The sequence below is a fragment of the Manis javanica genome, chromosome 1 (genome assembly GCF_040802235.1).
Source record: "Manis javanica isolate MJ-LG chromosome 1, MJ_LKY, whole genome shotgun sequence".
Lineage (NCBI taxonomy): Eukaryota > Metazoa > Chordata > Mammalia > Pholidota > Manidae > Manis > Manis javanica.
Genome location: NC_133156.1, coordinates 196,418,707 through 196,441,860, shown reverse-complemented (window position 1 = coordinate 196,441,860; position 23,154 = coordinate 196,418,707). Strand labels below are relative to the sequence as shown.

General features: G+C 38.0%; 1 long non-coding RNA gene across 1 annotated transcript in view; it reads left to right on the top strand.

Annotated features, from left to right (window-relative positions):
* The window catches only part of LOC118972764 (uncharacterized), a 294,258-nt gene that overhangs the window by 207,501 nt on the left and 63,603 nt on the right, over positions 1-23,154 (top strand). The window contains exon 6 of the long non-coding RNA XR_012121214.1: positions 7,409-7,526. This is a non-coding gene — a long non-coding RNA (uncharacterized lncRNA). The remainder of the gene's footprint in view (positions 1-7,408; positions 7,527-23,154) is intronic.

The window sequence follows — 23,154 nt, the reverse complement described above, 5'->3', positions numbered from 1 at the left end:
CAGGTATTTTAGCGCAGAGATTTGTCCTAGAAAATATGTCTTTGAATCATATTTTCTCCATCTAGAAGAACAAAGCACCAATTAACATGAACTATCATATTGACTGATTTGAAGTAAATGTTGATCAGTAGCCTTAAGTCCAAGAGGGTAAGAAGCAAGCTATGCTTTTTGTCTCTGGATTATAGTCTTTTAAAAATAAAAAAAAGTAACACCTTATGGCCAGGCATAAGTGATTACCTGATATAATATAGTTTTCTTCTAGATTGTCACTAAAATCTCCTAACTATTAATTTGATTTCAGCTATGGGGACTTTGACTCTAAGTTAAAATTCAGTCAGTATCCTTGGGAGAGGTAAAAGCATCCCAAGTCATTTACTCTTTATCATAGGGTTGCCACACAAAATATAGATAACCACTTAAATTTGAATTTAAAATAAACAATGACTAATTTTAGTGTGTGTCCCAAATATTGCACAGGACATAGGTACATAGGTAATGTTACTTGTTGTTTATCTTAAATTCAAATTTAACTGGATGTCCTGTATTTTTATTTGCTAAGTCCAGGGTGAATAAGCTGATCAAGTTATTTGTTAAGAATACAATTCTTGAAAGGGACAGGGCATGAAGAAAACATGAGGGTAATGGACTTCTGAGAGGAATGAAGATGAGCAAATTGGGCTATTTATAGAAAAGAAGAGGAACAACTAAAAACCCAGGCAATAAACTGGTCTTGGTTATCACTGACCATTCTGTAGACATGCAAATAAAGCTCTATTCTTTCTCCACAAACGTAGCCGCTTTCCTAAAGTATTCGGATCTGGTCCCAATGTAGCGTTCCTTTGCCATGTTGGACAAGCTGAGCTTGGAGGTAAGTAGAAGGGATGAGCAGCACAGACCCTGGATACCTTGGAGCCTTGTAATCTCGCTTGCACAACCTCCAGATTGCATGGTTCTTGGCTTCAGTGCAGCTGGGCACAATTTCAGTGCACATCTATGGAGACCATGTCACAACAACAAAACAAACCAATGTAGCTGCAAGTTACATTAACAGCTTGAAAAAACAAGTCAACAGACTTGAAGACTGCTCTGGGAACCCCTCCCAGGGAGTCAGCCTTTGGCAGAAAGGGAGTTACTGTGCCTCCTTTTTGACATTTTTTCAGCTATGATTATTCTATATGATCTGCAGCTTGTCCCTTTCAAATAGTTCTTGTTTATTATTTGGGGAGAGCCCTTATTTGCTTCATTATTGATCAGTGTTAACATCTTCTTGACGTGTGGAGTGTCCCGTATTGTATGCAAGTTTCTGGTCCTAAAAGAGTTTTCCTGCTCAGATGTTACACCTATGTAGTGGTACTCTCCTTTCCTGACACTGCTGTTTTTCACAAATACCTTAAGCCAGATTGTCCAAATCTTCTACCTAAGTTGCAAATTGGTAGAGTTACACACCTTGAAGCAATACCTCATGACAATTCTGAAGTAATTTGTTGGAGACATCTTGCTCCTTATAGGGAATACATTAGTGCATGTAAATTAAGGTTGGTAACCCCTTACTTAGTTGGGGTAATGATACTGGACTAAGAATAAACTGCTTTTTAATGTTAGTGAATCAGGCCCAGAAGTATATGTAGACTGGAGTCTTGCCAGTATCAGGAACCTCCTGTGCACATATATTTTTTTAATTTCTGATTTTTATGGAAGGTTTGATTTATGTTCCACTAACATCAGTGAGTGTGGATGAGTACACTGTGTGAAGAAACTGCTGAAAAGAAGGAAAATTAAGCATTTTGGAAGGGATCTTCTTAGTTGTGCCATGTGATTTCTTTAAAAACAAATGTATGGTATACTTTATTTTGCATCTTGAGTCTTTTCACCTGATTTGACCCTTGGACTATTTTACCTAAAGAATTTAGTTTCCCATACGCACAATCCATTATAACAACTCTAATTTTTGCCTTGTATAATAATTATAAATTTATGTTTGTAAGAGGACAACAAAACAGCAAAGCCATCCTCATTTTCCTTATTTTTCTTTGGTTGTCCTTTTTTTTTTACCAAGCTTCTTCTGACTCATATCCTGGGGTATCTCAGTTTGTGCATGTTTCCAGAATTTGCTTTTTTTCTTTTCAGTATTTTACCTAGTTCTTCTTTTTCCTGTTATTCAGTCCCCAACTCTTCTTGCCACATAGACTCCCTTTTCTGCCTGTCTCTTCCTATTTCTCCAGACCTTTATGGAGAGATACAACCTTTTTTGCTCTTTTTCACTCTCATGAAGTTCTGTTCCAAGTTCCCTTAAGCAATGTGGAACAGATTGCCCTAGCTCAGGAGAACACTCCAGTGAGAGGCATGGAAGGACTAGGAGTTTCTGGTGTGAAAAAAGATGGGTTATAATCTCTCCTAGGTCAATTCCACTCTTAGGATGCCATGATTCCATGAAGAGATACTCTTGTGACTGGTGCATCAAGTAAACTCTTCTTGTGCATTTAGATTCTCTGACTCAAACATTATAGTCTGAAAGTTGTTATACTGAGCTGAAAAACTGACAAAAAATTTTCTAAGCCATAAAAAATTTGGCTCTTTTCAGAGAGGTCAAAGGATCAATACTGTCAGATGGTCAGAAACCTTTATAATATCTGAGAGGAAATTAACTCAGGAGGCAGAGTAACTGGAGGGATTAACTCTTAATGCAGTTAACAGGTCTTTCTCTGGCTCACCTTGGCTCTCCAAACCTGTACGGTAGCTTTAAATCCTCCCAGGGGAACTAGAGTCGTTAATGTCTGTAGCGTTACAGGCCCTCCCTTGGATTCTTGTGGTGAGGGCTTTATTCAGGGTGCAAAAGCTGCTGCTTCCATGGAACACCCCCCTCAATATGGGAGGATGCAAAGTTGTATGTCACAAGTGATAAGCATAATTTAAAATCTACATATTTTGTTGAGGCATCAAACTGCTCTGTTTCAGGCACTGTAAACAGTGGTGAACAATGGTGAGTAAAGCCTGATATGGGGTTCCCACCCTCATGGAATATAGAACCCAGTGGGGAAGACAGACTGTAATCACATAATCATACAAATACATGTAAAATGCTATCATTAATAAGTGTCAAAAAGGGAAGCACTGGAGCTATTAGCACATAAAAGGTGGGTTTGACATAGTTGTGAGGTGGGAGGAGATCTGAAGGAAGAAGAGGAGTTATGTGGTTGGAGAGTGGAGTGGAAAGTTCCCTAGAGGCAGTGGCCAACTACCAAAACTCTGAGATAGGAGGGGTGGAGAGAGGGCCAGTGCAGCTGGAATACAGTAAGAATGAGACAGCAGCAGCCAGATCATCCAGGGGCTCAAAGTTTATGTTATGGATGATTTTGGTCTTTAATCCCAAGAACAATAGGAAGCCATCAAAATGCTTTGGGGGTAGTGTGGGAGAGGTAGTCAGACTTAGATGTCCAAAATATTTATTTAGATATAATACGCATACTATGAATTACTAGGGAAACTTGAACATTCAAATTTGAAATACATTTTCTTTTTAAAAATTTTATTGTTGTAGGAACACTTAATGTAAGATCTATACACTTAACAAATTATAAATGTACAATATATTGTCAACTATGGGTACAACATTGTACAACATATCTCTAGTACTTTTTCATCTTTCTTTATTGAAATTTTATTCTTATTGATTAATAGCTTCTCATTTCTCTCTTTCCCCCTGCTCCTGATAACAACCATTACAGTCATTGATTTTACAAATTTGACTATTTTAGATATCTAAGTAGAACCATATAGTATTTGTCTTCCTGTGTATAGCTTATTTCACTAGCACAATGTCCTTAAGGTCCATCCATGTTGTCAAATATTGCAGAATTTCCATTTTTTAAAAAGTCTAAATAGTATTCTATTGTATGCATGTGCCGTATTTTTTTACACTCATCAATGGACACATAGGTTGCTTCTATCTCTGCTATTTTGAGTAGTGTTGCAATAAATATGGGAATGACAATACCTCTTTTGGATCCTAGTTTCAGTTCGTTTGGATATATACCCAGAGGTGTCATTGCTGAATCGTATGGTAGTGTAAAAATTTTTTTGAGGAGCTTTCATACTGTTTTCTACAGCAGCTGCAACACCATTTTGCATTCCTGCCAACAGTGTTAAAGAGTTCCAGTTTCTCTACATCCTCTCCAACAGTTGCTGCCTTTTTTTTTTCATAATAGCCATTCTGACAGATTTGAGATCTCATTGTGGTTTTGATTTGCATTTCACAGATGATTAGTGATGATCAGTGATTTTTCCATTTGTCTGTTGGCCATTTGCATGTCTTCTTTGAAGAAATGCCTCTTCAAGTCCTTATTACATTTTTCAAATCAAAACATTACTTTGTTATTATTGAATTGTTGCTTTGGCCAGGATAGGGGAAGGATAGAATGATTCCTGGCTCTAAAGCTATGCAGCAAATTTTGGCAGTCTGGGCTAAATGTCTCAAAAATTGTACCACATTACTATTACGTTAACTGCCAATGTGTTAGTGGCTGCATCTCCCTCAAGGTGCTTGAATACTCTTCTGTATTGACACTTTGGAGGAGAGCAAGAATTCTTTTCTCATTTGGGTTTTGATCTGTATTTGAAAAGGGAATTATGGAAACACAGGTCTGTGGAGGCATGACAAGGCAAGCCATCAACTTCACAATGAGGGTTCAGCAAGTTGCTTCAGGTTTTCCATTCATAGCCACCTCTTCTCTGTCAGCTCTTTTGAAGAGCCCATAAAACAAAATAGGCTCATTAAATATGAAGGGGTAAATGAAGTTGGCAGTTGCTCCTATTCTAATAGGCTTTCCTTTTTAAATGTTTACACTCCAGAGAAAAGAACAGTCAGAAAATGAATGCCTGCTTATCAGTGACTGCTCATGGCCTCCCTTTTGGCATGAATGAGGTCATTTAGCAACCAGATGTGGCCATTTTGCTCCTCCATCTCTAGCACTAAATTGGTCTATGAGGTTACAGCAATGCCACAGTGAAAAGGCAGGATGGCCTTGTCCCTATTTTTCATTCACTAAATTTGCATGAAGGGTGAAGACTGACTGTCTCATGTTCTTTTCTAAACAATCATGGACATGGACTTTTTCTAGTTGTGCAGGGAGAAGCAATAGTTCTGGCTTGTGGGCCAGTTCCAGTGCAGGAAATTATTGGGGAAATCTCTTGAGATCAACTCTTGTGAGGGAGTTAGGGAGGCAGGATATGGCAGAGGGAGAAGTTGAACTGAACCAAAATTGCAACAAATCCTTTAACAAATCCTACATGGCATACAGAAGCTAGCATAATACTACAAAGTTTTCCTGAATTGAGATGAGGGGGCTGGGGCTTGGTATTCCCACAACAATCAGTCATTGGATTTGGACTGCCTCTGGGGAAGGTACAAAATGTAGGCCAAACAGCTCTTTTTGGCCAGTAGCAATTACTGGAGAGGAATTAAACTATGACCCATCAGAAACCAACATTAATGTCATCTGGAGGAATGAATGCCTTGATACTGAAGGGGAACTTGGTGGCACACCAAAGCATCCACAATACCAGGCCTAGTTCATACAGACTGAGTAATTTATACTTTATTTGGTAGGCTTTCAGATGCCATTGAAGGTGTTTATACAGAGAAGTAATGTAATTCAGAGTTGTATTTAGGAAAATTAATCTGGTGTTTAGATTGCACTGGAAGTGGAGAAACTGGAGACAGAGAGGACAGTGGAAGACTTTTGAAATAGTCCAGGTAGGAAATAAAGGTCTGAGCAAGGGTATTGGCAGAGGAAATGGAAAAGGCAGGTGCAAGAGATATGAGAATGCTGGAATTTATAGGCTCTGGTGACTTATTAAATATGGGAAGAGGAAGGAGGCTCAAAGGTAATTACAAAGATTTGAGCCTGGCTGAAATGTAAGTGTGATGGTGCTGGTAATAGAAATTTAAGGAGAATACAGGATTGGTGGCAGATCTGTTGAATTTGCATGGTGGCAGCCACTGAAGATGCGGCTTACAGGTTACCGGAAAAATTTTCAGGAGGGCAAAATACATATAAATAAAAAGTTATATTATGATATTATGGCCATGCAGAGTTTAAGTATCAAATGAATATATATATATATATATAAACAGTTAATGCTGAGGAAGGTCAGATAAAGAGAGAAATCACTATAGCCAAGAAGACTTCATGGTGGATGTGGCATTTGAGTGGGATCTACAAGAAGGTGTGAGATTTATGATGGGGAAGGAGAACTAGGGTGGGAAGAATGATGACATTCTAAGTGGGGATCAATGGTTTGAGCAGGGGCAGAGAGGTATGAATATACACCACATGTTCAGAGGGCCATGAGAAGAACAATTTTGCTAGAAGAGAGGATTTATTGAAGGAAATATTGGTTTAAAAAGTTGGAAAATTGATTGTGGAGGGACTTGAATGACAGGTGGAATGACAGGGAGGTTAAAGGAATTCAGGAGATTTCTTATAAAACTTTGCCTCTATTTCTGAAGTTTGACCCTATGTACCACCTGAATGTGGGTCTCCATAAACCTCCAATTTTTCACTTGAGAAACACTCTCAGTGTTTTACACTTATGTGGCAATGATGTAGAAGACAACTAGTCATTGGTGTTTTACTTCATAGAGACTATTACAAGTAAGTCTAGCATGCATGTGTTTCTGAGGCTTTATATTCACAGCTTTGCTCAGCTTTCATGAGGTGCAGAGTTTGTGGCCTAACTGGTTATCTGTTTTACTGGCTTACTCTGAAAATATTGTGTATCTGCAAATGGAAAATCAGTATGTGTAACCTAGCTGCCTAATCATGCCTGCCCCAAACACTGTTGAAAACTTTGATCAAAGGCCATAAAACTGTCAAGAGCTGGGGCCTAAGTTTGCTTCCACACCAAATAGCTCATTATTGAAGCTATTGGGAAGATAGCAGGGCATGCATTTGACCTACTGGGATCATTTTTTTGTTACAGAAGCAACTGGCAGAGCTAAATAGCTTTGTATTATATCATTTTTTATTTTTTATTTTTTTACTTATTCTCTATTTTGATTTATTTGACATTGAAACTTGCCCAACCCTCTTCTAAGTACACACATCGGGTACACCAAAGGGTATCTTGATATCACTGGAGTAACTTCAAAGTGGAATCTTCAGATTGGCACTAAAAAATACACACAAAAATAGAACTTTCTTTGGTATCTTTAAGTAGATATTTAATTTCACCCCTCTCTAAGGTGATCATAGACTGCTCTGAGACTTCTCCATTGTTATTTTGTGATATTCATTGCATCACTTATTTTCTATTTTCTTTGCAAAATTTCATCACAGAATGTTTGAAATATTGCTTGAGAAAACAATGAAAATTTCTGCTGAAGAGACTAATTTTTTTTTTTTAATAGGAGGAGTTCAATGATGTGCCCTGAAATCCCATGGTTACTTTTGGAATGTCCTGCTTGATTTAGAGCTAGTGTTGGAGAATATGCAATTGATGAGGTGAAAACAGTTGCTTCTGTCAAGGTAAAGTGGCCCAAGTATGTCTGTAGCTTTCCACACAGCTAATTGCATGAATTTTCATTCAAAAACATGTCAAATCTTGAGCAATTAAAGAAAAAAGCACCCTTGCATGTTGAGCATGTTATACTAATCATGTTATATTGATACTGAACAGCTCTACAACGATCTCATAAGAAGCAAACAAAGGAGTATTTATTCTTTTTATTCATTGTTCAACTTCATACAATTAATTTTATTCTTCGGCCCACAGAAATGTTTACTGTGCTGTAAATATTGTTTTTAATACTTACATATTATATTTAACAGTGTTCTTTAGATGTTTGGTTTAAAGGGGGTATGTTTCACTGATCCAAATAAGAATCACACAAGGGTTGTGTGTTGTGTTTTCGATTTTCATTAGAAATCTTAATTACTTAATGCCTTACTTACTCCATTTACATCCTTCCTGAAACCAGACTAATTTTCATGGCTACTGTAGACATCTCTAGTATCAACTTTTCATTTCCTCCCCATTTACCTTGGCTAGAGATGTAGAAGAATCATTTCCAGCCTCTGTGGTATGATGTTAAGGGTTCTAAGAAGACTTCTTTATTTCTCAAATTAATTCTCATGAATATATTTTTTATTGAGGTGTTACTGCCATATAACATATATCAGTTTCAGATGTACAGCATAATGATTCAATAATTGTATATACTGAAAATAACCACCATAATAAGTCTAGTTAGCATCCATCACCACAGTTACAATTTTTTAAAGATCTACTCTCAGCAACTTTCAAATATGCAATAGTTTTTTATTAGTAATATTCCTTTAATAGGCACCAAAATCTTAATCCAGTTTAGTTACCCACAGTGTCTACTAGCCTCACCCCTGGTAGACAGGGTTTTTCGTGCTACTATAGACTATCTATTGTTAAAAGAACATATGGGATGTGAACAGTTCCCAGGAATGTGTTGTTTTAATTTTTCTCAAACTATTCAAATTCAGTTAGACAATATCCATCATATTATTGATAAGTTTTCACAAATGCCTAGGGTACCTAACTGGTTTTCTTGCTTTCACTGGATATGGTTGGTAATTATAGGTCTGCTTTTGTTATGTATCTTTTAATGTGTTGTTTTAATTTTTCTCAAACTATTCAAATTCAGTTAGACAATATCCATCATATTATTGATAAGTTTTCACAAATGCCTAGGGTACCTAACTGGTTTTCTTGCTTTCACTGGATATGACTGGTAATTATAGGTCTGCTTTTGTTATGTTTCTTTTAATGTGTGTATGCAATTTAATTAGTAGTTTGTTAAAACCTATACATGCTTATGTTACTCTAGTGGCATGTTTTTTAAAAGAAGCACAGATAATATCAATGGACATAAGATTAGCCACTGACCAGTAATGATGCAGTTAGGACTACAGGCTCTAGAGTCAAACTGACTTGGGTTATAGCCTTGGCTTCCACCATTATCCACCTGTGTTACTTCAGCAGTTTGTTATTTCTCAGGCTCAGTCTCTTCATCTTTCAAATGGGATGGAAATGTCCATTTCATAAAATGTGGTTATATTTGCAAAGCACATCAACTATTTAGCACAGTGTGAGGCCACAGTGTATGGCATATAATAGGTGCTCAGTAAATGTTATCTCTCATTATTACTATTTAAATACAGGCATACTGCGGAGATATTGTGGATTTGGTTTCAGATCACTTCAATAACGCAAATACTGCAATAAAGTGAGTCAAATGAATGTTTTGGGTTCCCAGCATGTATAAAAGTTTTGTTTACACTATACAGTCTACTAAGTATGAAATAAGATTATGTTTTAAGAAAACAATGTATATACCTTAATTAAAAATACTTTATTGCTAAAAAATGCAAACCATCATTTGAGCTTTCAGCACGAATTGTAATTTTTTTTTGTTTGTGGAGGGTCTTGCCTCAGTGTAATGGCTGCTGACTGATTGGGCTGGTGGTTGTTGAAGGTTGGGGTGGCTGTGGCAGTTCTTAAAATAAGACAACAATGACGTTTGCCACATCAGTGGATTTTTTCCTTTCATGAATTATTAATCTGTATCACACAATGCTGTTTCATAGTATTTTACCTTAGTAAAACTTCTTTCAAAATTGGAGCCGATCCTCTCAAACCCTGATGCTTCTTTATCAACTAAGTTAATGTAACATTCTAAGTCCTTTGTTATCATTTCAGTGATCTTCACAGCATCTTCTCCAGGAGTAGATTCCATCTCAAGAAACCTCTTTCTTTGCTCATCTATGAGAAGCAACTCCTTATCTGTTAAAGTTTTATCTTGAGATTGCAGCTATTCAGTCACATCTTCAGGCCCACTTTCTAATTTTAGTTCTCTTGCTAGTTCTACCATATCTGCAGTTATTTCTACCACTGAAGTCTTGGACCCCTTGAGGTCATTCATGAGTATTGGGATCAACTTCTTCCAAACTCCTGTTAATGTTCATATTTTTATCTCTTCCCATGAATCGTGAATGTTCTTAGTGGCATCTAGAATGGAGAATCCTTTCCAGAATGTTTTCAATTTACTTTGGTTATGGATACTTTATATCCATCAGAGGAGTCACTATCTCCTTTTCAACTTTCAATTGAAAGTTGAAATTACTGTTTGATCCATGGGCTACCAAATAGATGTGTTAACAGGCATGAAAACAACATTAATTTCATTGCACATTACCATCAGAGTCCTTGGGTGAGCAGGTGCATTGTCAATGTGCAGTAATATTTTGAAAGGAATCTTTTTCTTAGCAGTATTTCTCAACAATGGGCTTACAATATTCAGTAAACCGTGTTACAAACAGATGTGTTGCCATCCAAGCTTTGTTATTCCATTTATTTGTTGTTCTAGAGTAGATTTAGCATAATTCTAAAGGGCCCTTAAAGAATTTTGGAGTGTTTAATGAGGTTTGGCTGCAATTTAAAGTCACTAGCTGTATTAACCCATAACAAAAAGTCAGCCTGTCCTTTGAAGCTTTGAAACCAATCAGTGATTCTCTTTCTCAGTTATGAAAACTCTAAGTGATATCACCTTCTAATATCAAGCTTTTTCATCTACACTGAAAACCTGTTATTTAGTGTAGCCACCTTCATTAACTACCTTAATTAGATCTTCTGGATAACTTGCTGCATTTTTTAATATCAGCACTTGCTGTTTCACCTTGCACTTGTAGGTTATGGAGAGGGTTCTTTCCTTAAGCCACATGAGCTAATCTGTACTAGCTTCAAACTTTTCTTCTGAAGCTTCCTCACCTCTGTCAGCCTTCATAGAATTAAAGAGTTAGGGCCTTGCCTTGGATTACGTTTTGGTTTAAGGGATTGTTATGGCTGGTGTGATCTCCCATCCAGATCACTAAAACTTTCTCCACATCAGTAATAAGGATGTTTGGTCTTCTTATCATTTGTGTATTCACTGGAGTAGCACTTCTAATTTCCTTCAATAACTTTTCCTTTGCATTCACACCTTGGTTCGCTGGTGCAAGAGACCTAGTTTTCAGCACATCTTGGCTTTTGACATGCTTTCCTCACTAAGCTTAATCATTTCTAGCTTTTGATTTAAAGTGAGAGATGTGTGACTTCTCTTTTATCTTGAACACTTAGAGGCCATTGTAAGGTCATTAACTGGCCTAATTTCAATTTTTTGTGTGTTTCAGGGAATAGGGTGGCCCAAGGAGAGGGAGGGAGATAGAAGAAGGGTAGTCAGAACACACACAACTTTTACTAAGTTCCTTCTTATATAGGTGTGGTTTGTAGTACCACAAAACAGTTACAACAGAAACATCGAAGATCACTGCTCACAGATCACAATAACAAATATAACAATAAAAATTTAAGTTTGAAATGTGAGAATTATCAAAAAGTGACACATAGACATGAAGTGAGCAAATGCTGTTGGAAAAATGGTGCTAATAAACTTACTCCATGAAGGGTTGCCACAAATCTTCAATTTGTTAAAAATGTAATATCCATGAAGTGATAAAGATAAGCACAATAAAACAAGGTATGTCTGTATCTAGAGGTTAAAAAATGCCTTTCTTGGAAAAGTCTAATGCATATTTGCTGGCACTAAGCTATACTTTTAAGATGTTTGAAGGCACACCTTAAATTTTCAACTGAGGCACTAGCCTAAATCCCATTTTAGGAGATTAATGTGAACTGCTGAATACCTGAATCCTCACTCTTGACCTCATTTAACATGTCTGAATTCAAACTGCTCCTGTAGCTTTTGCCTTTTGCATCTACTTGTTTGACATTTGGCACTTGTTGCCTTGCTGTTGTAGCCAAAGCCTGGCCTTTCCCTCTGGCCTGAGTTCTGTATTTTGGCTTTGCCCAGGACTGGATTTCCAGCATTGATGGACCCATCCTGTGGGCTGCATAAAGGACACCGAGATGTTAAAGCATTTGTACAGAACATTCTGGTAATCTGCTCCCAGATTTTGGACTCAGCCTCCAGCTTTAGTTTAATGCCCATTTTGCTTAGGAAGTTTTAATATGGCCTGGCTATGATTACCTAAGAGGAAGCCTCCTATGGCTTCCTTGAGTTTGCTTTGAGTATTTAAAAAAGAACTTCTTAATCTGACTTTAAACTCAGTATAAAAAAAAGAAATTGCACGTACATGAAAGTATAGAGAGGAGAATACACTGTTCTTTTAATCCTATCCCAGAAATAACTGCAATTAACATTTGGTGTACTTTCTTCTCTCTGTGCATATATTTATGTAATTGAGATAGCACCTGCTGTACTTTCTACTTAACATTGTATCATAAATATCCCCTACTTCATAAAAATCTCTTTGTAAACATTTGCTTCACTGCAGAATATTCCACCATATAGATGTGCCATAGTTTTAACTTAGCCATTCCCCTATTGTTGTACATTTAAACTATTTTCATTTGTTTGGTTATTAGAAATAGTAGTTAAGTATTCATATTTGTGCATTAACAATTTTCTTATAAACTTAAAACCCAGTTCTAATACCCTTTCTTTTTTAAGAGTAAAATAATAGTTCTTTTCTTCCATCCTTGGACAAGAAGTAAACAAATGGACTGAGAGTTGTAGACACTTAAATATCTGTTGAATGAATAAATAGGTATTTAAAAGGTGATTTGCCCTGCTTAAAAATGAATATGTGGAAGTGGAACTCAGTAAGGTTCTACTTACCCTTGAATATAAGAAGAGGATGTAGAGGAAAAGAGAAGAGATATAGAGAAAAATAAGTGAAACCCAAAATAAATCTAGTTGTTAAAAGCCTTCTCTGCTCTAATGGAACAATTCCATTCCCAAAATAAAGAATATACTCATTTTCTAGCTTTTGCATTGAGGCAGAGACTGCTCACTGGTGACCAAACCTCTTTGCTCTTCTTCCTGGCCACACAGCTAGACTCTATTTCTCCTCCTTCCTTGCAAGTGTGGCCAAAGGGCAGAGGAGCAGAGTGATCAAAGCCACTTCCAGGCCTGCCCCGTAAAAGTTCTCACATTTTGCCTGCCATTGATTCACCTCTTGATGTAGATGAGCATAGGGACCTTGGAAGCCATCTGTGGATGATGATAGAGCCTCAGAATGTAAGAAGCTTGGATTTGTGAATATCTGCTTGGGATAATTGCCTGTGTTTTGAATTATGGGAAACAGAAAACTAGGTTCACTTGTGATAGGTCCTTCTTCCTCACTTTTAATGTCTAATCCAACATTAAGTCCTTTATTTTGTCTTCTATGTATGTATTGAATTTGTTCACTTCTCCTCATGCCCTCCACCAACACTTTTGTCTAAGTTAACATGTCATCTTTTGCCAAGCTGCTGGCATAACCTTCTAAGCTTCATCCATTCTGGCCTCCTTCCAGTTTATCAAAACTTGTTTTTCCTCTATTACATACTCTGGTGCTAGATGCTACAGGGCACATCACATTGTGATGGGACCCCTGACCTTGAACCTTTGTTCAGGTAAGCTCAACATAGAGGGTGGTGAGAACATTTCCAGAAGCTCTTCCTATACCATACAGTAACTGAAATTAACCATACATAGAAGTGACTATGAATTATATAGATATATCCCACTAAATCCAAATTAAATGTACCCTCCTCACTCAACTTCCCTGAGGTTGGATTCCCAAAAATGCTTTTGACCATTCCAGTGCCATCCAACATGAGAAGTGTGATAGGATGGTGAGGGGGGTGCACAGCTGAATTGCACTTAATTCAGAACCCTGTGTCTTGGACATGGTTGGTGCCTGATTTGCTAAGTAAGTGATACTTGAGGAGAAGAAAAGTGGAGAAGAAGAGAAAGATAGAGGAAAAGAGGGAAAAAAATGGAGAACCAACAGGAAAATGGTCAAGGAACATGTTCATGTGGTATGAAGCCTTTGAGCCAGAGTTATAGAGGCTTTGGTGTTAAGCTCATCAAGCAGTACATTGCCCTAGTCAGAAAATGTTCCTTCCTGCCCCACATCCCCTCAGCCACATGAATTACTGGGGCTGAAATAGAAATTTCTGGTTCACTGACGACATCCCACATCAAGCCTCTGTCTCTCTTCCTTCTGCCTGAGAGCTTTCTACACTGCCAGGGAGCTCGCCCTCCTGCAGCCAGTTAGAAGTAGGTAAGGCATTAGTGCCTTTGGGGAAACCCTCACCTTGGGGGTGGAAGTCAGTAGATAAATGGCTCAGCCTAAGCAGCTTCTGATGGGGTGCTTTTGAGATGAGTTCCATGTGACTTCTCAGATGATCCCCAGAGGAACTGAGTACCAGTTGCCCACAGAAGTGAACCACTCACTGACTCACTCATTTATCGGCATCTTTCCCTTCCCTGAGTCATTTTTCCCACTTCCTTGCCTGTGCTTTCTAGTTAACCTTTCAAATATTACTCACACTTAATCCTTGTGTCAGGGTCTACTTTTGGGGTAACAACACCAAGACACTTAGTTTAAGTCATGTGCAAATAATTTGACACTTAAAGAAACATAGTCTACATATTAAAATAAAAAAACATGTAATACAGTTTTTAAAGGAAATAAATAATTTAGAGATACCCAAATAACTCAGTGAAACTGTTTGTTATATGCATCTGTTCAAAAATAATCTGAGATTCTGCATAAATTAATTTGTTACTATAGGAAGATAAAAAAGAACTGAATTATTGCATTTAGGTGTTTAACATTCTCTTGCATTTGTATTCCGACTCTGGCTTATTAGAGGGGTCTGTGCTCTGTTAACATACACATGCTCTTACAACATAAACAGCTTAACTAGACATCTGTGTTGACTACATATAAGAGGCAGTTAACTTTTTGCCTTGTTTCCCTTCAATGATTTTGATATTTTGGTCTGCTGGCCAGATGAAACAAGATTGGTTTTTTAGTACTGGATGTGTCACAGTTTGGGTTTGTATTTTGCAGGTGCTACCCACAACTGGGAGGATGGAAACTGCCATCTTTCTGAGATGATGATTTGGGATAGAAATATAAGTGTGTTAAAAATAATTCAACATATTAATGAAGGGCTTTGTTCCTTGTGGGCCTCTTATGCATACCATATGAGCAAACTACTGGCTGCTCAATATTTTAAAAGTAGAGTTAGAAAGTTAGAAGCATACATAGCTATTCAAAATATAAGCAACTGCTTGGAATCATGGAAACAAGATTCAACAATGAACTTGTATTTGTGAAGCTTCTCAAAAAATAATAATCCCATTAGGATGCTGAATAATCTTTCTATTTCCATCATTTGGATTCATGAAAACATCTCACTTGTAGAGGCAGAGTGGTAGAGATGAGTACAACTCTTATATATGGGGATTGGCTTCTAGCAGATTTCTACCCTCTAATACCTATATTTTGGAATCACAATTTAAAAACCCTACTTGTTTTGTCATTTTCACTTAAATGTATTTTGAAAGAACTAAAAGACTTTCCCATTGAGGACTGAGTTGTTAATCAAATGTACCATCTTATTTCTGGCCTCTAAAGCAAGAATCTTTTAGGTGATGATATTCATTGTTTGCCTCTTCAAAAGTCATCAATGAATATTAACCAATGTCAAAGAATGGCAGCAATCTTTTTTTTAGAGAACTGTCTGTTCAGTTCCTCTGCCCATTTTTTAATTGGGTTATTTGTTGTTTGTTTGTTGAGGCGTGTGAGCTCTTTATATATTCTGGACGTCAGGCCTTTATCGGATCTGTCATTTTCAAATATATTCTCCCATACTGTAGGGTTCCTTTTTGTTCTATTGATGGTGTCTTTCGCTGTACAGAAGCTTTTTAGCTTAATGTAGTCCCACTTGCTCATTTTTGCTGTTGTTTTCCTTGCCCGGGGAGATATGTTCAAGAAGAGGTCACTCATGTTTATGTCTAAGAGGTTTTTGCCTATGTTTTTTTCCAAGAGTTTAATGGTTTCATGACTTACATTCAGGTCTTTGATCCATTTTGAGTTTACCTTTGTATATGGGGTAAGACAATGGTCCAGTTTCATTCTCCTACATGTAGCTGTCCAGTTTTGCCAGCACCATCTGTTGAAGAGACTGTCGTTTTGCCATTGTATGTCCATGGCTCCTTTATCAAATATTAATTGACCATATATGTTTGGGTTAATTTCTGGAGTCTCTAATCTGTTCCACTGGTCTGTGGCTCTGTTCTTGTGCCAGTACCAAATTGTCTTGATTACTATGGCTTTGTAGTAGAGCTTGAAGTTGGGGAGTGAGATCCCCTCCACTTTATTCTTCTTTTTCAGGACTGCTTTGGCTATTCAGGGTCTTTGGTGTTTCCATATGAATTTTTGAATTATTTGTTCCAGTTCATTGAAGAATGTTGCTGGTAATTTGAGAGGGATTGCATCAAATCTGTATATTGCTTTGGGCAGGATGGCCATTTTGACGATATTAATTCTTCCTAGCCATGAGCATGGGATGAGTTTGCATTTGTTAGTGTCCCCTTTAATTTCTCTTAAGAGTGACTTGTAGTTTTCAGGGTATATAGGCCTTTCACTTCTTTGGTAAGGTTTATTCCTAGATATTTTATTCTTTTTGATGTAATTGTGGATGGAATTGTTTTCCTGATTTCTCTTTCTATTGGTTCATTGTTAGTGTATAGGAAAGCTACAGATTTCTGTGTGTTAATTTGTATCCTGCAACTTTGCTGTATTCCAATATCAGTTTAGTAGTTTGGTAGTGGAGTCTTTAGGGTTTTTTATGTACAGTATCATATCATCTGCAAATAGTGACAGTTTAACTTCTTCTTTACCAATCTGGATTCCTTGTATTTCTTTGTTTTGTCTGATTGCCGTGGCTAGGACATCCAGTACTATGTTAAATAACAGTGGGGAGAGTGGGCATCCCTGTCTGGTTCCCGATCTCAGAGGAAATGCTTTCAGCTTCTCGCTGTTCAATATAATGTTGGCTGTGGGTTTATCATATATGGCCTTTATTATGTTGAGGTACTTGCCCTCTATTCCCATTTTGCTGAGAGTTTTTATCATGAATGGATGTTGAATTTTGTCAAATGCTTTTTCAGCATCTATGGAGATGATCATGTGGTTTTTGTGTTTCTTTTTGTTGATGTGGTGGATGATGTTGATGGATTTTCGAATGTTGTACCATCCTTGCATCCCTGGAATGAATCCCACTTGGTCATGGTGTATGATCCTTTTGATATACTGTTGAATTCTGTTTGCTAATATTTTGTTGAGTATTTTTGCATCTACATTCATCAGGGATATTGGTCTGTAATTTTCTTTTTTGGTGGGGTCTTTGCCTGGTTTTGGTATTAGGGTGATGTTGGCTTCATAGAATGAGTTTGGGAGTATTCCCTCCTCTTCTATTTTTTGGAACACTTTAAGGAGAATGGGTATTATGTCTTCTCTGTGTGTCTGATAAAATTCTGAGGTAAATCCGTCCGGCCCCGGGGTTTTGTTCTTGGGAAGTTTTTTGATTACCATTTCAATTTCTTTGCTCGTAATTGGTTTGTTTAACTTCTGTGTTTCTTCCTTGGTCAGTCTTGGGAGGTTGTATTTTTCTAGGAAGTTGTCCATTTCTTTTAGGTTTTCCAGCTTGTTGGCATATAGGTTTTCATAGTAGTCTTTAATAATTCTTTGTATTTCTGTGGAGTCTGTCATGATTATTCTGTTCTCATTTCTGATGCTGTTGATTTGTGTTGATTCTCTTTTTCTCTTAATAAGTTTGGCTAGAGGCTTATCTATTTTGTTTATTTTCTCAAAGAACCAGCTCTTGTTTTCATTGATTTTTGCTATTGTTTTGTTCTTCTCAATTTTGTTTATTTCTTCTCTGATCTTTATTATGTCCCTCCTTCTGCTGACTTTAGGCCTCATTTGTTCTTCTTTTTCCAGTTTCGATAGTTGTGATGTTAGACTATTCATTTGGGATTGTTCTTCCTTCTTCAGGTGTGCCTGGATCGCTATATACTTTCCTCTTAAGACTGCTTTCGCTGCGTCCCACAGAAGTTGGGGCTTTGTGTTGTTGTTGTCATTTGTTTCTATATATTCCTTGATCTCTATTTTGATTTGTTCATTGATCCATTGATTATTTAGGAGCATGTTGTTCAGCCTCCATGTGTTTGTGAGCCTTTTTTTTTTCTTTGTAGAATTTATTTCTAGTTTTATACCTTTGTGGTCTGAAAAATTGGTTGGTAGAATTTCAATATTTTGGAATTTACTGAGGCTCTTTTTGTGAGCTAGTATGTGGTCTATTCTGGAGAATGTTCCATGTGCACTTCAGAAGAATGTATATTCTGTTGCTTTTGGATGTAGAGTTCTATAGATGTCAATTAGGTCCATCTGTTCTAGTGTGTTGTTCAGTGCCTGTGTGTCCTTACTTATTTTCTGCCCGGTGGATCTGTCCTTTGGGGTGAGTGGTGTGTTGAAGTCTCCTAAAATGAATGCATTGTAGTCTATTTCCCTCTTTAGTTCTGTTAGTATTTGTTTCACAAATGCTGGTGGTCCTGTGTTGGGTGCATATATATTTAGAATGGTTATATCCTCTTGTTGGACTGAGCCCTTTATCATTATGTAGTGTCCTTCTTTATCTCTTGTTACTTTCTTTGTTTTGAAGTCTATTTTGTCTGATATTATTACTGCAACCCCTGCTTTCTTCTCACTGTTGTTTGCCTGAAATATGTTTTTCCATCCCTTGACTTTTAGTCTGTGCATGTCTTTGGGTTTGAGGTGAGTTTCTTGTAAGCAGCATATAGATGGGTCTTGCTTTTTTATCCATTCTATTGCTCTATGTCTTTTGATTGGTGCATTAAGTCTATTTACATTTAGGGTGACTATTGAGAGATATGTAGTTATTGCCATTGCAGGCTTTAGATTCGTGGTTACCAAAGGTTCAAGGTTAGCTTCTTTAGTATCTTACTGCCTAACTTAGCTCGCTTATTGAGCTGTTATATACACTGTCTGGAGATTCTTTTCTTCTTTCCCTTCTTATTCCTCCTCCTCCATTTTTCATATGTTGTGTGTTTTGTTCTGTGCTTGTTTTAGGAGTTCTCCCATCTAGAGCAGTCCCTGTAAGATGCCCTGTAGAGGTGGTTTGTGGGAAGCAAATTCCCTCAGCTTTTGCTTGTCTGGGAATTGTTTAATCCCGCCATCATATTTAAATGATAGTTGTGCTGGATACAGTATCCTTGGTTCAAGGCCCTTCTGTTTCATTGCATTAAATATATCATGCCATTCTCTTCTGGCCTGTAGGGTTTCTGTCGAGAAGTCTGTTGTTAGCCTGATGGGTTTTCCTTTATAGGTGACCTTTTTCTCTGTAGCTGCCTTTAAAACTCTTTCCTTGTCCTTGATCCTTGCCATTTTAATTATTATGTGTCTAGGTGTTGTCTTTCTTGGATCCTTTCTGTTGGGGGTTCTGTGTATTTCCGTGGTCTGTTTGATTATTTCCTCCCCCAGTTTGGGGAAGTTTTCAGCAATTATTTCTTCAAAGAGACTTTCTATCCCTTTTCCTCTTTCTTCTTCTTCTGGTACCCCTATAATATGAATATTATTCCTTTTGGATTGGTCACATAGTTCTCTTAGTGTTGTTTCGTTCCTGGAGATCCTTTTATCTCTCTCTATGTCAGCTTCTATATGTTCCTGTTCCCTGGTTTCTATTCCTTCAATGGCCTCTTGCATCTTATCCATTCTGCTTATAAATCCTTCCAGGGTTTGTTTCACTTCTGTGATCTCCTTCCTGACATCTGTGATCTCCCTCCGGACTTCATCCCATTGCTCTTGCATTTTTCTCTGCATCTCGTCCCATTGCTCTTGCATTTTTCTCCGCATCTCTGTCAGCATATTCATGATTTTTATTTTGAATTCTTTTTCAGGAAGACTGGTTAGGTCTGTCTCCTTCTCAGGTGTTGTCTCTGTGATCTTTGTCTGCCTGTAGTTTTGCCTTTTCATGGTGATAGAGATAGTTTGCAGAGCTGGTACAAGTGACAGTTGGGAGAGCTTCCCTTCTTGTTGGTTTGTGGCCTTCCTTTCCTGGGAGAATAGCGACCTCTAGTGGCTTATGCTTGGCAGCTGTGCGCAGACAGGGCTTCAGCTACCTGCCCGGTTGGTTTGGAGTTTATCTCAGCTGTTGCTGTGGGCATGGCCTGGCTGGGGCTGCTCCTCCAAAATGGTGGAGCCCCATTGGAAGGGGAGCAGCTGAGAGGCTATTTATCTCCATAAGGGGCCTCTGTGCTCCCTGTTGCCCAGGGGGTTAGAGTGCCCAGAGATCCCCAGATTCCCTGCCTCTGGGCTAAGTATCCTGTTCTGCCCCTTTAAGACTTCCAAAAAGCACTCTCCAAACCAAAACAACAACAGCAACAACGAAAGAGAGAGAGAAAAAAAAGGGAAAAACACGCGATTTTCTTTGTCCTCAGGCGCCAGTCTCAGGCACCCGCTCACCGGTCTTGCTGCCTTGTTTCCCTAGTATTGGGGTCCCTGTCCCTTTAAGGCTTCCAAAAAGCACTCGCCAAAAAAAAAAAAAAAAAACCGCTCCCGTTTCTTTGTTCTCTGGCGTCAGCCTCAGGCACCTGTTCACTGGTCCTGCCGCCCTGTTTCCCTAGTATCCAGGACCCCACGCATGCACTGTGTCTGCGCTCTGGTCCGGAATCCTGGGGCTGTGTGTTCAGCAGTCCTGGGCTCTCTTTCCCTCCCTGCTGACTCCTCTCCACCCACCAGGGGCCGGGGGGAGGGGTGCTCGGGTCCCGCAGGGCCAGGGCTTGTATCTTACCCCCTTCGTGAGGCGCTGGGTTCTCGCAGGTGTGGATGTGGTCTGGATGTTGTCCTGTGTCCTCTGGTCTCTATTTTAGGAACAGTTGTTTTTGTTATATTTTCATGTATATATGTGGTTTTGGGAGGAGATTTCCACTGCTCTACTCACACCGCCATCCTGGCTCTGCCTCGAATGGCAGCAGTCTTTACATTAACCTTTACTTCACAGTAATCTCGTGGAAAGAAGGGCTCTGTAAGCCTTTTGGTCCAACTTCTGAACAAGGAGACTGTTAGCCCCTCTCCATCTTCACAACTATGGCTCTCAAGTCTCCCCCATGCAGAGAGTTCCATTTGGATCTTTAGTTATAGGCTTTTATTCTTTTGGTAATTGCTCTCAAGGATAGTAAGGTCTACATGATTGGTCCTTAACTTTCAGTTTCTAGACTTCAGGAGTATTTTACGTAACACAATTACTTCTGCCTTTCCCAAGATTTTAAGAAGAACAAATCAGCTAAAGTTTAACAGAGTAAATCAGAATCAGGTTGGTATCTTTGTTATTTCAACCCACCTGCATTTAACAGCAGTTGGTGACAACTGGTCAAGGCATCCAGCAGGGCTGGTCCATGATTTGGGGTGTTCACTTTGAGGAAGCAAAGAGATTGTTTATCAGTGTTGAATTTGGAGTATGGCCAATGAAATAGCCCTCATATAATTAATGGGATCTGCATTCTAGGCACAGTACTCTTGCTCAACAAACTGTGACCTTGAATAAGCCTAAAAATATGATGGTTTGACTAGGTGGCATCTAAATTCAGAATCCTATCATCATTAAAAAATATGTGTATGTAATAGATTTTATGTTTGGAGAGGATGGAGGCTGCAAATTGTCAAATAAATTAGTTAACAGGGAAACCTGGTAGCTGAAGGGAAATTACTATTTTGAGAAGTCTGAATAACCAAGAGGCCTTTCCTAGTCACTGTCAGAACATAACTCTGTTCAGTTAGAGAGCGTGGAAGTCTCAGAGCCCAAGTATGGGCATTAGAATGGTGAAGTGAGGGAAACAACTAGTTCAGTCCTCATTACTGAGACCTACTATGTAAGAACATAAAATTTCCCTGGAAGTGTGTTTGGAAGCTAGGCTTCTTTCACTGCTGAAAAGAGGTAAACCAACTTTCAATTTAACATGATCACTCATATTTCAGTTAGTATCAGTGAAGAGGAGCAAAAACATAAAATTTAACAGATAAAACACTAAAAACTTTTATTTTGGATTGTAACTTCAAAAATTTATAGTTAAATTTGGTAACTTTTTATGTCCTGGGCCCCAGTAATGAATCTACACTGGGAAAACCTGTTTGGGGGAGGAAACTACTCATTTTCTCTTCCATCAGTGCCTAATCCTTCCCAACAACCACTGAATACAAAGAATACTGAGATGCTTTAAAAAATTTGGTAAATAGACCCATCTTTTCTCTCAATGCAGCCCTTGGGTAGGGATTAGTTGAGTTTTTTAAGGCTGGAAAATACCTTGTTTCAATATGTCAGTTTTACAGATAAAGAAACCAAAGTCCCAAGAAGGTAAGTCTCACAGCTAATTATTATTAGAACTAAGATAGAACCCTGGTTCTTCTGTACTACTACATCACACTGTTTAATGTTGGAAGGGATTATCATAGAAGTAGCTTAATAAATGTTTGCTGCTGAATAATAATGACTGATGATGAATTATCTTCATAATTACTATTGTTGCAAGCTGGTTTAAATCAGTGGTTCTCATGGAGGAGTTGGGGAGGGAGTCTGCAGTTTGAAAACAAAACAGGGCTTTGTCTTATTGCTTTGGTTTGTTTTTAGTGAAGATATTTATTTTGAATTTCAACTTTCATTAAAAGAAAGCATGAGATTTTTATGTTTACTGAGGATGCTTGTACCTCTAAGAGAACTCATGTGTTAGCTTTTCAAAGTTTTTCCAGGATTTTGCTTCTATGAATGAAGGAAAATATTTTTTTTCACTTGCTATTCTTTTTAGTTAAAAATGAAACAAAAAATAGGGGATTTAGGCTGTGAAATTAGTGGATGAATTGTTTAGAAGGCAGTTTTCCCTTTTTACACTCAAGATAAAAAGGAGTTGCAGGTGGAAACAACCTGTCAACAGATGTCCAAATGATGAATGGATTAACAAAATGTGGTATGTTTAGACAGTGGGATATTATTCAGTTACAAAAAAGGAGTGATGTACTGATACACTGTATACTATAGTTGAACTTTGAAAACGTTACACTAAGTAAAAGAGGCCAGACACAAAAGACCACTTATTGTATGACTCTATTCATATGAAATGTATGGAATAGGCAAATTCAAAGAGACAGAAAGTAGATTACTGGCAACTGCCACCAGGACTCGTGGGAAGGGAAAGTGGGGAGTGACTGCTAA